At 40.5% G+C, this 15,347-nt stretch overlaps 1 protein-coding gene across 1 annotated transcript in view; it reads left to right on the plus strand.

Annotated features, from left to right (window-relative positions):
- LOC126390617 (FRAS1-related extracellular matrix protein 2-like) overlaps positions 1–15,347 on the plus strand; it is a 372,466-nt gene that overhangs the window by 145,830 nt on the left and 211,289 nt on the right. The gene's annotated exons all lie outside the window — the stretch shown is intronic.

Here is a 15,347-nt window from a genome sequence, read left to right on the forward strand (position 1 = left end):
AGAAAAACAGCTCGCCTGCCAACGTGCCCGTCTCTATTTAAATACACACTCAAACATGCGTCGTTCGTGCATGCGGGCACGCAGGCTTTGAAGCAAAAACCTTTGGTTGGAAGTTATGGTTAGATATGAGGAGGAGGAGGGTGTAAAAAAAAAAAGAAAAAGAAGAAGAAGAAGAAGAGGGGAGCATTTTGAATGTCATGTCCATAGCAGAGTTGCTGTTTGGGGGGCTCCAGGGCTGGCTGGCTTGTTGAGCGCTGAGCAAGCGTTTCAGCACCATGGACAGATACCTGAGAGGCTGCACGAGCCCAGCATTTGCATTTCTGAAACCTGTCCTCTGCATTTACACTGATTATTTACAGCACCTGGAATACATTTGCATGGGATTATGTGGGGATCATTTTCAAATTGATCACTGCAGGTAATTGTAGCTGGAGGAGGAATTAGTGCGATACAGAAAATAATTTATTCTAAAATAACCAATAGTTTTCTTCATATTATTTTTCAAACCATCATTTTTTTCCCAGGCTTTTCTAACAGTGTCACAGCGAGACAATGTCCACCAATTGTTCTGACTTGTTTTTATTTTATTAATTACACAGGACACCCTTCCTCAATATTTATCCAATAATAACCGTCTTAAGAAAATGGCTCTAAACTGCAAAGACAACGCCTCCATAACACTGGATCCATAAACCAAACATGTTCACCCGCCATCCTCGTGACAAATTAAGAGTATCAAAACGAGCCTTATTAATGAGACAGCGATGATGGTTCATCAATTAAAAGATGCTCCTGGTGAGTGCTTCTAATTTCCCCTAAATGAGCCATTCACTTAATACGTTAATAAGAGCGAATTATTAAATTACACATCGAATTATGAAAACCAGATAATTATGAAGAGCGAGTTAAGTAGTCATTAGCTATCCCTGTTAATTACCGCTGGTCAGGGAGGGCTGCCGAGTGAGTGTCTCATCGGGAATTGAAATTAACTTTATGCAGTGAGCCTCGCTGCTGCTGCTGCTGCTGCTGCTTGACAAGCCGGAGCTCTGCACACACACACACACACACACACGCAGACACACACACACACACACACACACACACACACACACACACACACACACACACACATAGACAGACAGACAGGCGTGCAAGCAGCTCCTCAACCAGACTGCTGCTCCCTGCTTTCACTTTCACATATTGGGAGAAAATCGATCTGGATTCTTTGATAGCGAATCAATGTGGCCCCTGCACTGCAAAAAAATAACACACACACACACACACTCGTGGAGCAGAAAGGCCTCAGCAGCACAATGAGGAAAATCGAAGGTCTTTTTTTATATGATAAATATGTGAAGCAAACAGTTTACCTTAAAGCCACAGTGCTCACATCGTGCTGCATGTGCTCCATACATTGCAACCCGTACATACAGCACGACACTGTGGGAGCCTTGCTACAAAACGAAAAGGGCAGCGCTGTTTCCTTTTGTTATAATTACGCCCTCTGTTTTATTTTTCTCTTTCCCCTGAACATTTCCCCCCTTTCACAGGGATACTGATGAAAATTTAATGAGGCCAGGGACTGTCGGAGCTCCGCCTGGGGACCTGAAAGTAGAATATTTTAACTGTACATTTACGCCAAGTGTCTGCCTTCAAAGACGCGACTGCTCTCGAATTAGACGAAGTGTGCGCCACGAATTGAACGCGCCGCGCACCGTATAACCCCCTTTTTATTTATCATCTGTTGGGCTCTCACGCGCCGCCAAAATATTGTGCAACAAACCCGTCAGATGGCTGCATGAATGTTAAGCTGCGATCGGCCATTTGATACTGTCGCCAATCAGTTGTTGTTGATGCAATATTAATCAGCCATCAATGGTCATTAGTTTGTTAAGTGTTTTCCAGGAACTAATCGATGGGGCAGCGTTGGATGCCTAGAAGGATTTTGGTGGGATACTTTTTGATCTAGGATGGCATGCAAAAGGAGGCAAAGCCACACTGTGTCTGCCAATGAAACAGCTCCATCTCTCTCTGTCTCTCCCCCCTCGTGCTCTCTCTAATATAATCGCACGCGCACGCACGCACCAGCCACGCGCGCACTCATAAACAGATGACTTGATGCCAGGGGTAGGCATACTTTTTGTTCAAATACAGCTCATTTTTAACATCGAAAAACACTTTAAAGTCCTTTCTTTTTTATGCTGATTGTAGACTGACTTGTTAATTTAACCACATGACCAGTTAGTGTGTTAAATCCACACCTGTCCAACCTGGAAAAATAAAAGTTTGGTCATTCTGTAACTCTGGAAATATTTTTTCTTGCAGTGGAAGAGTACACACACAGAATAGTTTGAGGGACAGGCCGGCGCTTTGAAATGTAATGGAAGAAATGTAGATGTGATGCAAACACTGGATACTGTCCAAAAACGCACAGACGAGAATTCCTTCTTTATTAAAAATTTATGACACCGATGTATTCAAACACAGTGCTTTAGATTTAGAGTTTTGTAATTTAACATCGCATATTTTTCCAATGCAAAAATAAAAGAAAATTCGTATGCTGTTTGCGCGCAGCCTGCGTCAAATCAAAACTTTAAGATACCGATGTTTTATTACGCACCTTTTTTTTTATTTCGATATGAATAAAAAAAATGTGATTTGCTCTGAAAAGCAAACAAACAAAAAGTCCCTGTTAATTTAATGCCAGTGGAAACGTTCACAGCCTTCATAACTAAAATAGCTCAGGGGCGTGATTAGAGGGTGGTGCTGAGAGGCCACAGTCACCCCTGACATGTGGCTGCCACCAAAATAATGATTTGGATGCATAACCAAGTTTCTACCTTTCTCCCCGGAGCTTTTTATTTCTTTAATACATTTGTTATTAATAGAATAATAATGTTTTGTTTAATTTCTATAAAATTCAGCAATGCAATTCTTAGTTTTTGTAGATTTATCGTCTATAGCTACAGTTGATGCCATTTTGTGAATTTGTGGATTTCTATTTCTCAACATGAAACTAAATGAATATTCAAACGCTTTTGCTTGAGGGAGAATACTGTCTACACCCCGGCTAGACTGTTGCAATACAGCTACCTCCAACATGGCGAGCATGTTTTAGACACTATCAAGGACAAATTATGTGTTCAGTGAGTTAAGCAATATGGATGCCACTGGGGTTTACCAATATAGATAATGGTAAATAATTCAACAGTAAGTCCAGTCTGGGGAATGGGACTGGGACCCATTGTGCTGCCAATTACGGCTTATTTTAATGAAGATTATTATGAAGTTATGATTATTGTGAAAAATAAGAACTGACCTTTTTCTTTGTCTGTCACCAATATTATTAATCATTCGCAGTACTTTTTCTTACAGCTAGGGGAGTGTGAAGAACACCAGTTAATAAAACACTATTTGCACTGTTACACTAGTGTCTATGTAGGCAAGAGGACAAAAATGTTCCTCAAGGAGATGAATTCCGATATAATTTCATTAGCATTTTATGAAATTGTTATTTGGTGCTTGTGCTCAAGTGCTGTTTAGACTTACAAACATAAAATGTCTACCCGTGAAAATGAAAATGAAGGCACATGGCATCGCCAGACTTTAAAAAAGACGGAACAAGATGGTCGGTTGAGTTTGTAAAAGTTAAAACTTTTAAGTTTAATGGACGAGACTGTTTTCAACCAGAACCAGCAGTTTATTATTCAGAAAAGGAAAGATGATCAACTTCAACAAGAATTTACTAAGTGAGAATCAAATGCTCATCAAAATAAAATAACTTAGAAGACTTAATCATGTGATATCCATTCCTTTTTACCTAAAACATTCCTTATTAATTTGCTTTTTTTCTTCTTGTATTGATTAATAAACATTTATTTACTAAACACACTAAAAAAGTCTAGACTAAATAGTCTTTGTATCATATGATCTGAATGATAACGTTTTAAACAGGTTTTAGTTATTTTCACCTTCCGTAAATGCCAAAAACAGCGTGCTCAATAACTTTATATCAGCAAACCACGCTGTGCTGTAAATTAAAAAACTTGCAGTGTCACAGAAACACGTCCAGCCGAAGCTTGGTTACCTCAGGACTGATCAGCGAAGACAAGATAAAGCAGGGTAATCTTATATATGATAAATATTGGAGTCATGTGCTTTAATAAATCACGTTTTTACAAATGACACAATGACACTGTACAAAATTCAAACTGTCTGTTTGTCTATGTTGATCATTATTTGTGTCAACAGACTTATGTTAAAGACATTTTATATTATACAGAAAAACAAAAAAAATATCCCAAAGTATCCTGTTTAGAGCACTGAAACATATTCAGTCACTCAGACAGGATATTCAATCGTTAACTAGGGGGATCAAATCAGCGCTGTTTCATGTAGGACGCACACGCCAGGACCTTTGACATCAGAATGACAGCTCTTAATCTGTGGATTCTTCATAATGTGTATATGAATATATAAGCTATTAACTAAATGTGTTCATCATTTAATTCAGTCACACCGTGTGTACTCGGTGATGCATTATGACCTAATGCGTAAATTGATGGCATCAAAGTGCCTTCAGCCATCAAATATTTAACAACGTCGGATGGGTATACACGTTTATGAACAGCTAGGTCTCCTCCTTGCATTCCCTTTTCACCTGATCTTCCTTTTGCAACCACCGAGTGTTCAGACTCGCTCGTTCTCAGAGGCTGTTTTGGTGTTCCGAATGAGTAAGTTGTAGACCTCGTAGAGATTGGACCTTAATGAGAAGGTGGTAGAGCTGTCTAGTGGATGTGTGTTCATTGGGTTTTGACAGCCGTGCTCTGTTGCAGATCTATTAATCATACCCACAAGGAGTGCTAGTCCCTCTCCCTCTCTACCTCGCTCACTCACTCACTCTCTCAGTTTTCAGTTTATACAGAACAGAATCATTTACATAAAGTCCTTAAGGCAAATAACTGTTGGGGGCTCTAATTTATATCTGATCGAAAATTAGCCGTCATTATGCGCACCATTAGCTGCGTCTTTAATGTGCTTCTAAGCACCATTTGTCAAGCAGCTTGTTAATATCCTTCAAGTCTTTAAAGTTGAGAGCTCATTAAAGACTGCTGTGCCTGCTCTAGATGCTATTTCATAAAATTCGGTGGGAAGGGACAGAGCATTTAAAAGTTTTTTTGCATTGACATTGTCAAAAAAAAAAAGAAAGAAAAAAAAGGAGCAGATGATGTACTGAATGTGCATCGTGCTTGCTTTATGCATAAACAGAAAAGACAAAATTATCTGTGTCAGTGTGTAAAAATGTTTGAAATTATATACACTAAATGAATTCAGGTAAAACTATCAATTTGCTTACAATACAATCACACCAGAAACATATTTCATCATCATGAAAACCAATTCTCTTTTGACCGTGAAAGGGTTGTGAAAACAAATTCTTCTAAAGCACACATCAGAAAGGCAAATGCGTATAAACCCTGTACTGAAAAGGCTGTCCATAGTTGTCTTGCCCACAGCCCATAACAGGAGACCCTCGCAGGCCCAATCTTTGCCTATGGGTAATAGGAGTTATGCTGCTTTATTATTGGTTAAAACTCCAGTGTCCTTAGTCTTTTTTTTTCCTCCAGTATAACAGATTCCTCCAGGCTAAAGCAATAAAGAGAGTAATTAGAATGCTAAAGACAGATGTAAATAAAGGGAATGAGACAGTGGTGAGGGATGAGGCGTCTAGGTCACACACTCTCATCAAAAACCCAGTTGGTAGCAAATGACACAACGTTCAGTGCCAGAGGCCTGGGGCTACGACTGCAAACCAGAGGACATAATGGACTAAATTATGGCCTCAATGGCTATGCATCTCAAAGCACCAATAAGGACACACACACACTCACGCACACACAATCTCAAACACCAAACACAAACACAGATCTACTATATGATCGGATTTAGTCTATCTAAAGCATTATGTGACTTATGCACATTATACGGTATATCGTATCCAAACAATATGCTCTTATTAAGCTGATTCAGTGGTGATGCCCCCATAGAACATGCTAACTGACTGCCTGGTGGATGGTCCCCATTGATAATCCACTAAGGTTGTGGATTGAGGACTTTTTGTAGAATGTAATCCCAGTTTTGCTCTGACACAGTCTGAGGCTTTAACTTGTGGGTTATTCATCAATTTATTTAGACAAATACAATGTGGAAAATAAAATGAGAAGACCTGACTCAGAATCATGTCAGCCGAATCAGAATTGGCGGTTCATTACGAATATTTGACTATTCGTTTCCTTTTTTTTTTTATCCCCATAGAGTTTGAGAGTTTGCGCAGGGTTTGGTGGGACATTCATGGCGACATCGACATTCACGTAATATAGTAAACAAGCCAAGTTAGCCCTGTGAGCTAATATGTGCTAACTATGGTAACGACTGATCAGAAATGTAGAACAACTTTTTTTTTTTTGGTACCAACAATAGATATCACGGGGCGTTGGTAGCATAGTGGATAGTGCCGGCGCCCCATGTGCAGAGGAACTGCCTCACTGCAGCGGCCGCGGGTTCGAATCCGGCTTGTGACCCTTTGCTGCATGTCAGTCCCCACTCACTCTCTGTCTCCCCATTTCATTCTGTCCTGTCATTAAAAGCAAAAAGCCCATAAAAATAATCTTTAAAAAAAAAACAATAGATATCAAACAAAAACACAGGGGGACTGTATTGTATTGTATAAGTTGCTGTGACCTGTAAATTCACTTCCAAGCAAAAGGCAGAAGATAACGTTATCTCAGAGCCTGACTGGCAGCCTCCGTCTCGCTCAGGCTCACCCTGGGTCTGGGTCTGGGTCTGCACCTGCCTGTATTGGAGAGCAGAATGAGAGCGAGGAGCGCTCATGCTACAGCTAAATCTGGGGACCGAAATGTCCGGAGAAGTACAATGTACACTGACTGACAAAAAAAAGCGACTCTGCTCAACTTAAAGAATCTCTATCAACTGAGGGGGGATCTGAGGGGAATCAAATCTTTGACTTTCAGGGACAGGCCTGAGACTAGAATTATTTTGGATGGATAGGAGAAGGAGATGTATCAGAGTGTGTGGAGGCAGACCCGAGCAAACATCAACACTAAACACTATACACTTGAGATTACATGCATGGAGAGAGGGGGTTGGGGCTAATTAAAATATTTGCATTATTAAAAATACATTAACTACTAGAATGCTATCATATTTAACAACATGAGACATCAATAAATCAGCCAACTTTTCTCTGATGAAATAAAACCTTTGTAATGGGCTTCAAGGGGAATTCCTGCAAGTCACAGACGCAAAGATCAGGTCAGCAAAGCAGCAAGAATATTGAATTTCCAAATAAATCATTATTGATCATTAAACTTAAATCATGTCAAGTCTCTGTGGTTGGTGTGAACTCCACAGTTTTTACGATGCGGAAACTGAGGCTATTGAGGACAAAAATCACATACGCTCAGTATCCCATTAGACTGTTTTACACACTTTGGATCTCGCCTTGTTAATGAGACCCTCTATAAGTTTCCCAAGCTTCCCACACACGGTGCTTTATGTCTGTTCATCTCTCTTTTATGTTCCTCAGTTTGTGCGAGCCACAAATCACTACACCGCACTCCGCACATTATGCAGAGATGCATACTGTACATGGATGTAGCGTAGTGCGAGACACCAACGTTATGGATTAATGATACGCTTTGTTAGAAACAGATGCTCGTAATTGCTATCAACTCTGCTACCTTGACATTATTTTTCTCTCCTCCTATGCTGTACTGTTTTTTTGTTGTTTTTTTTACTCTATAGGTTCGTACTTGAAGAATTTAAAGTTGCAAAAACATTGTTCCCTTTCAAATGCTTAGAAAGAGGTGATAAGGAGAAATCTGTGTGGTGCAATCATGGTACTGATAATTTTATTATTCTATTGATGAAAAATCACATTCTGAAAGTTCAATGGAGAAACCTTTTAGAAATAAAATAACCAGATGGCCTTTTTTTTTGGCTCATCCAGTAAATTAAATCACTGAAAAATCAAGGTACTTCATCAAGTTGACGGGAAAACATGTAAATCCAAAGCTGCCATAAAACAGCCCTGCTCACTGACTTGCAACGTTGCCCCAACCACAGATATTAAATTGAGAGATGCCTCAGTATAAATACAGCAAGATCTCTGATGACTGACAAACTATAAAACAAATGCTATGGGTTTTAAAACGATAGAATAATGTACAAAAGTATGCTTCTAAGCAACTGTTTTCATTTAGGCAGAATAATACAGACTGTCTTTTGTTGTTGTTTTTTGAAAAAAAGACACCAAAGGTTAAAACACCACTTGAAATGTAACAAAAACATAGGACGCAGAACAGGTAGTCTAAAAAATTAATTAATAGACTCACAAGTGCAACCCTGTCTGCTTAAAATCACACAGTATTGTACCCTCTCAGGTCCTACAGAAAATCCCCAATCTTCTCCAGTCTCACGTTTATGACTTTGCTGGATCATTTGTGTGTACTAAAACTGTAATTGCAGTGCTCTGACAGCACTTGAAGGCAGCATTTATTAGCATTATCCAGGGTACAGATTATTAGCTGCCAATCTCGCTGGAAATGAGCCACCAGACACATTTCAGGCAGACATTTCCATCTAAGGACTGCTACCAAAAAAGCCACGGACCTCATACAAATATGAAGCAAGTATAGACAGACAAAGTTTCCTCCGCAAAATTATATATTTCTTTATTTTACTAAAATTATTACACATGCATATGTGTGAAAAATGACAACATATTTCTACCTGACCATCGAGTCCCCATTGCAGGCAGTATGTCAACTACTGTAATGGAAATGAGAGGTATATAGCATTTTTATTGCCTGTGACAAAAGTTACATGATCTTGCCATGCAAATTCTTTGTTGGAAGTAATGTCTCAGCAAAGCAAGTTGATGCCACCTTCTATATTAGATTACACTGTGCTGTTGAAATGTGTGCTTCTGAGGTGCCTTTGCAAAAGGTTGATTACTTTGCATATATTTCACCTGCCGCTCTGGGCTATTATTGCTTGAGATACAGACTATAGTCAGTACCCTGATGGAGCGATCCTAAATGGTCAACGTCCCTAGTAAAACCATATAAAGTGATTCAATGCGAACATAAAGAAATGTTAACGATCGTCAAAGACCTTTGTGTTGGATGGCTTTCCTTCCAGTTACTCTCTCTTTCTCACTCTCTGCTGTCCTTTTTATTTCCTTCTCCGAGAGCATCGAAAGCGTGAGCATGTGCAGACTGCATTTTTTTCCGTGAGAACATTTCGAGGAAAACAATAACTCTGATACTGACTAAAAGAATAAGACTCATCCCCCAAAAAATAACCCTGTTGCTGAAAACCCCCAAAATATACTCCATCGTCATGTTTCTTTAAAACTGCTAATATTGATGGTGAGCTATGCCGGGGAGATGCCTGTGTATCTCAGTGGCTGTGCTGTGAAATGTGGCAGACAGACATAGTTTCTGACCTCTATATAGCAGTGTGGAAGGACCTCAACAGCTGTAAACAACACTGCAATCAGTGTCCCATCTGCTCCCATGTCCCACTTGTGTGGATGCCTTTTTGCCATTTCTTTCACCCTCTGCCAAGTGGCTGCCTCAGGACATCTAACCCAGAGAAAAGAGCTCATTTACCCAAGGAGGAAACAAGCAAACTAGATTTCTGGGTATGTTTGCTGACGGGGAAACTTGGTTGTGGCAGAATGTAGCAGCGTTACCATGTGCAAAATATACCATTTTTATAAAAACAACGAACTCATTTCAGTGAAAAATCAACGTGAAAATAACCAGTGATCATCTACAACCAAGCAGCTATGCAGCTATCAAAGCAGCTTTTACATGTTGATTTAACCTCTTTTAACCTCTATTCAGGCTAATGATGCTTCACAGGCATTATATGGAGTGGGTCCTTGAGCTACACCCACTCCAAAGGTAAGTGGTGCGGCTGCTGTTTTGTATAAGTAATAAGAACCCACTCAGTGAGCCTAAAATGTACCATGATACTGATCATTTTCTAGGAAATACCAAGCAGCAATCTCTGAGGCTGAAAAATGAAGCCAACGTGGAAGTGCCAAAAGCTGCAGTTCATCAAATGGCCGCTTGAGGTTGGCTCCAAGACAGAATCAATCCCCCAGACACCCAGGTTAAAATGCCCGATTGTACAGCAGAAATAAACACAGACCCATAGCTAATTTCAACATTCATGACGACTGTATGTGGGGTGAATTCTTACATAACTCAACCCGTTTACATTTTGTTAAACTTACACATATCTATATGACTATATATATTGATTCATTCATTTTCTGTAACCGCTTATCCTGTTGGGGGTCGCACGGGGGCTGGAGCCTATCCCAGCTGACACTGGGCGAGAGGCAGGGTACACCCTGGACAGGCTGCCAGACTATCGCAGGGCTGACACATAGAGACAGACAACCATTCACACTCACATTCACACCTACGGCCAATTTAGAGTGACCGATTAACCTAATATGCATGTCTTTGGACTGTGGGAGGAAGCCGGAGTACCCAAAGAAAACTATGGGGTCAGATCAGTCTCATAATGAATGAAGTTTGTTTTTCACGAATGCACATGCTCTGGTTCACAGTTGTATTTCGGACTCACTAATGCACACGATCTGGTTCGCAATTGTAATATAAATTCAGAAATGCACATGCTCTGCTTCACAAATATCATTTTGAGGCACACTTGGAATATAAATTCACAGATCATGCGAATCGCTGAATGTGCATTTACAAACAGCTTCTCATTTGTGAACCTCTCTACATTTGTGAGAGAAATCTGTGTGGTGAATTTTGAGACTCCCCTGACGTTGCAGGTCAACGAACGTCACCATTGGCTGATAAATCTGTCAATCAAATTTATGATTCTAATTGACAGATTCATCAGTTAATCAGGTGTGTTCACTTTCAGCCAATCGTATGGCTCCTTACATTTTCTCCACACTTTTAAACCAATCACAGAGCTACTGAGCTACTGTTTGCAGTGTTCAATCAAGACGCGCTAGACTGAAACGGTGGAAGAGACATGGATCAATCTCAACCTGTAAGTAACACATTTATCTTATTATCCCGTCTCGTCTCGTCTCGTCGTCCTCCGCTTATCCAGGTCCGGGTCGCGGGGGCAGCAGCCTCAGCAAAGAAGCCCAGACAGTCCTCTCCCCAGCCACCTCCGTCAGCTCTTCCGAGGGAACCCCGAGGCGTTCCCAGGCCAGCTGGGCGATGTAATCCCTCCAGCGTGTCCTGGGGCGGCCCCGAGGTCTCCTCCCGGTTGGACATGCCCGAAATACCTCCCAAGGAAGGCGTCCGGGAGGCATCCTTACCAGATGCCCGAACCACCTCAACTGGCTCCTCTCGATGTGGAGGAGCAGCGGCTCTACTCCGAGTCCCTCCCGGATGTCCGAGCTCCTCACCCTATCTCTAAGGCTGAGCCCAGCCACCCTGCGGAGGAAACTCATTTCGGCCGCTTGAGCGTTCTGCTTAGCCAAGTAACATGTTTGAATGAACATAAACTATGAATACACCCTATGTAAGGAGCCATACGATTGGCTGAAAGCAAACACACCTCATTAACTGATGAATCTGTCAATCAGAATCATAAATTTGATTGACAGATTTATCAGCCAATGGTGACGTTCGTTGACCTGTGACATCAGGGGAGTCTCAAAATTCACCACACAGATTTCTCTCACAAATGTAGAGGTTCATAAATGAGAAGCAGTTTGTAAATGCACATTCAGCGATTCACATGATCTGTGAATTTATATTACAAGTGTGCCTCAAAATAATATTTGTGAAGCAGAGCGTGTGCATTTCCGAATTTATATTACAAGTTTGCATAAAAATTTTATTTGTGAATCAGAGCGTGTGCATTTGCGAAACAGATCGTGTGCATTAGTGAGTCCAAAATACAACTGCGAACAAGAGCATGTGTATTCGTGAGAAACCCTGTGTGAGTTCATTCATTATGAGACTGATCTGACCCCATAGAAAACCCACACTGACACGAGGAGAACATGCAAACACCACACAGAAGGACTCCCCCACCCTGGGTTTGAACCAGAAACCCTCTTCCTGTAATGCAACAATGCTAGCCACAGTGCTACTTGAGAGACAGGCTGCATGCAAGGTGTCACCAGTTTATAAGTTAGATCCATCCCTTGCTCCTCCACAGCTTCACCCGCTCACCCCAATATGGTCACTTCTGGCTCCAAAAAACCAAGATGACAACGGCCGAAATGCCGAACTCGAGGCTTCAAAACAGGAGTCCACAAACCAATGGGCAGTGTGAGGGTAGCTACGTTCACTATTTTATACTCACTTTATGGGAAATACTGACAATAACACTATTTACAACTTTTTGTATTGTTGTGCTCAGATACCGTGACTAATTTCAAATTTAAACTGTGCCCCGTGGAGTTCCTGACCACAAGTAGCACTCTAAAGCAATGTTTGCAACATATGAGTGGCTCCCTGTTATGTTTGTATAATGAACAAAGGATGCATGTACACAAATATGCAGACAATGCAATACATTCTCCTGTCAATGGTTTCAACTTTTCCACATATCTCCAGTTGCTGAAGGGAATCCGCAAAGAATTTTAGCAATGAGCCAGCAAAGGCAGTGAAGAAGAGGACTGCTTTCAAGCAAACATGGATGTACAACACACAAGGGCCTCCCTGGTGTAGTGGGGTCTCCCTAGTGTAGTGGTTAGAGCACCCAGTCGCAAGAGGTTCCCACTAGTGAATCAAGCGGAATCAGATTAGTCTGAGCCAAGTCCTCAACGAGGACGCGTCTCAAGCCTGTCGTAGACGGGAGGTTCCAGACGTAAAAGCGGATTCATGAATATACAACACAAGAAAAACATTGGATTACCAAATGTTTTACGAGGAAGGAAATTAATTTATCACACCTGTTAGGCTTTAAGGAGCAACTAAACATCCCCTACATTTCTTGTTTTTGCTGACCTCCAGTGGTTTCACTTCTTAATTTGCTGCAGCGATATATAGAAGTGTACCCAGGACCCCATGATATCACTGTTGGGTATGATTACAGGTCCAACAAAGCCCACTTCTGACCACACCCAAGCACACCAATCAGTAATGCTGTGTGTGATCAGAGTTAAAACCAACTAGAAACGTTCAACCAGAGGGGACAGTGAAACAGCCTGGTGTGGTATGGGGTAGCTCTAGAGGAATTGCAAAAGGGCTTCTTGAAAATGTCTAATTCTGTCCTGGGAGATAACGGTGAGGTTTTCTACACTGGAATATCTGGTCAGCAGATTAAGTTAGTGGTTGATGGATAAATGGGCTCTGTCCTTCCAATTAAGTAACATAGTCTTAAGGCTACTGTTAGAGCTGTTAAAATAAATGGTGTGAACTACTGTGTGACTTGAAGTGTAGAGAGATCACCCACAAGACAAATGGACAAAGAGGGATATGCTGAGGCCAAGAATCTTTGACAGCTTGCTCATGACCTCTGACCAAGAGGTCTGAACTGGAGAACAAAGCTTTAAGAGCATTAAAGAAGTTGGCTGAGTTTGGACAGAGTGGGCTTGTTTGTGGGTGGTGATATGGAATAAAAGTGCTTTCCTGAGTTCTTCCAAGGTGAAAGGTTCTTCCGAATTGTTTGTCTGGGTTGCCGTTAGTTTCAGTGGAGAAATATTCCTCATAAAATCTTCAGCTTCCTCTTGTTTAGAGTAATGCTCAATACTGTGATCATGTTACCAAAAGAATCTCCAGTTGATGTAATGATTGATTTTTCAGAGTTCTGTTTCAGTTTGTTTTTGAGTTCAAAATATTGTTAAGTGAATTGGTAAGCTCATGCTTAAATATTGTTAAGTGAATTGGTAAACTCATGCTTACTTTTTAATTGATCTCCGAGGATGGCATCTGTCAGTAATTTGTGCAAAATTATATTATTTCACCTGTTATTACTTTTGCCATTTCCCAGAGAGTGCATGCCGATATTCCTGGAGCGCTGTTGGTCCTAATTTGATGTGGATGTAAGAGTGAAGTGAAAGCGGGGCATAACTAGATAGAAGGAAGTTGGTGTAGGTAGGTTGGGGCGTTCAACTGTGAAAACAGGCATGATTTCAGTATGTAACTATCTCCATGTTAATCTATTTTGTCAAGTTACTTGTTACTTCAAGAAGAGTCGATGTGGTGGGGACAGATATGGGAAAAAGAAGAAGAAACATCGCTAAGCAGTTAAGGCCCGAAGGATGAGTAGGAGGGGAAGAGCATGGAAAAGTAGGCTAAGAAGTGACATGGAGACCATATAATAAAAATAAAATAATAATAAAAGGAGCAGTGATAATATTATCAATGTGGCCATCATTACCATCAACACCTTTAGTAATGATAGTAATGACAGAAAAATAATCTAAACCAATATACAGAGTCATATAATAATTTGGAGTTGATCCAATCAGATGACTCATCAATTAGTTGGACCAAAAATGATCAACAACCATTAAGATAACAGATCAATCGCTTAAGTCCGTTTTTTCTCCACTTCTTTGCTGGTTCCAGTTTCTTCGATGCAAAGTAGACATTTACTAATTTTTTTGTTTTTTGTTTTTTTTACATTGTTGTATATTAGACAAATAACAAGGAAAGAATAGAACTGAAAATGGGCCTGGGTGATTGTGACTTTTAACTATACAGTGGAGATTTTAAGTAATTTACATATTTGACTACTTGGATTCATTCTTATCAACAACAAACAAACAAAAACAAACAAATAAGAATTCAACCAAAGAATAGGTTATTAGGGAAAAGAACACCCAAGTGAAAATGCGGGGCTCGGGTTAGTCTACCTTTCGCACTGCACAGACTGTAGAGATTAGCTATGATAAGCTATTTTAATGCTACATGCACTGCACAATCATTTTGTTTATTTTGTTGAATTACGTCCAAACATCACACTTATGCCTGGTCGCTTTTCTGCCTGTAACATTAGACTGAGGGATGTCTGACAGAAAACATCAAACGTTATCTTTCGCTTATTCTTCCTTATCTTCATTTTTGTTTTATGGATCTTTGCAGATATTCAGAGATCGTATGTCCCATCCAAAAACAAAACAAAAAATATATGAATATGAATAAATATAAAAATACACGTATTCTTTTACAAAGCAAGAAACACATGCAATTACTCTACACATTGGACAAATACTGAGGTCCTAACAAAGTACTTAAGTACTCAAGCCCATCCCTAACACGCATATGTGTATGAGCAGGGTTTTAGGGGGAAGTTCCACA

Source organism: Epinephelus moara, chromosome 5, assembly GCF_006386435.1.
Source record: "Epinephelus moara isolate mb chromosome 5, YSFRI_EMoa_1.0, whole genome shotgun sequence".
Taxonomy (NCBI): domain Eukaryota; kingdom Metazoa; phylum Chordata; class Actinopteri; order Perciformes; family Serranidae; genus Epinephelus; species Epinephelus moara.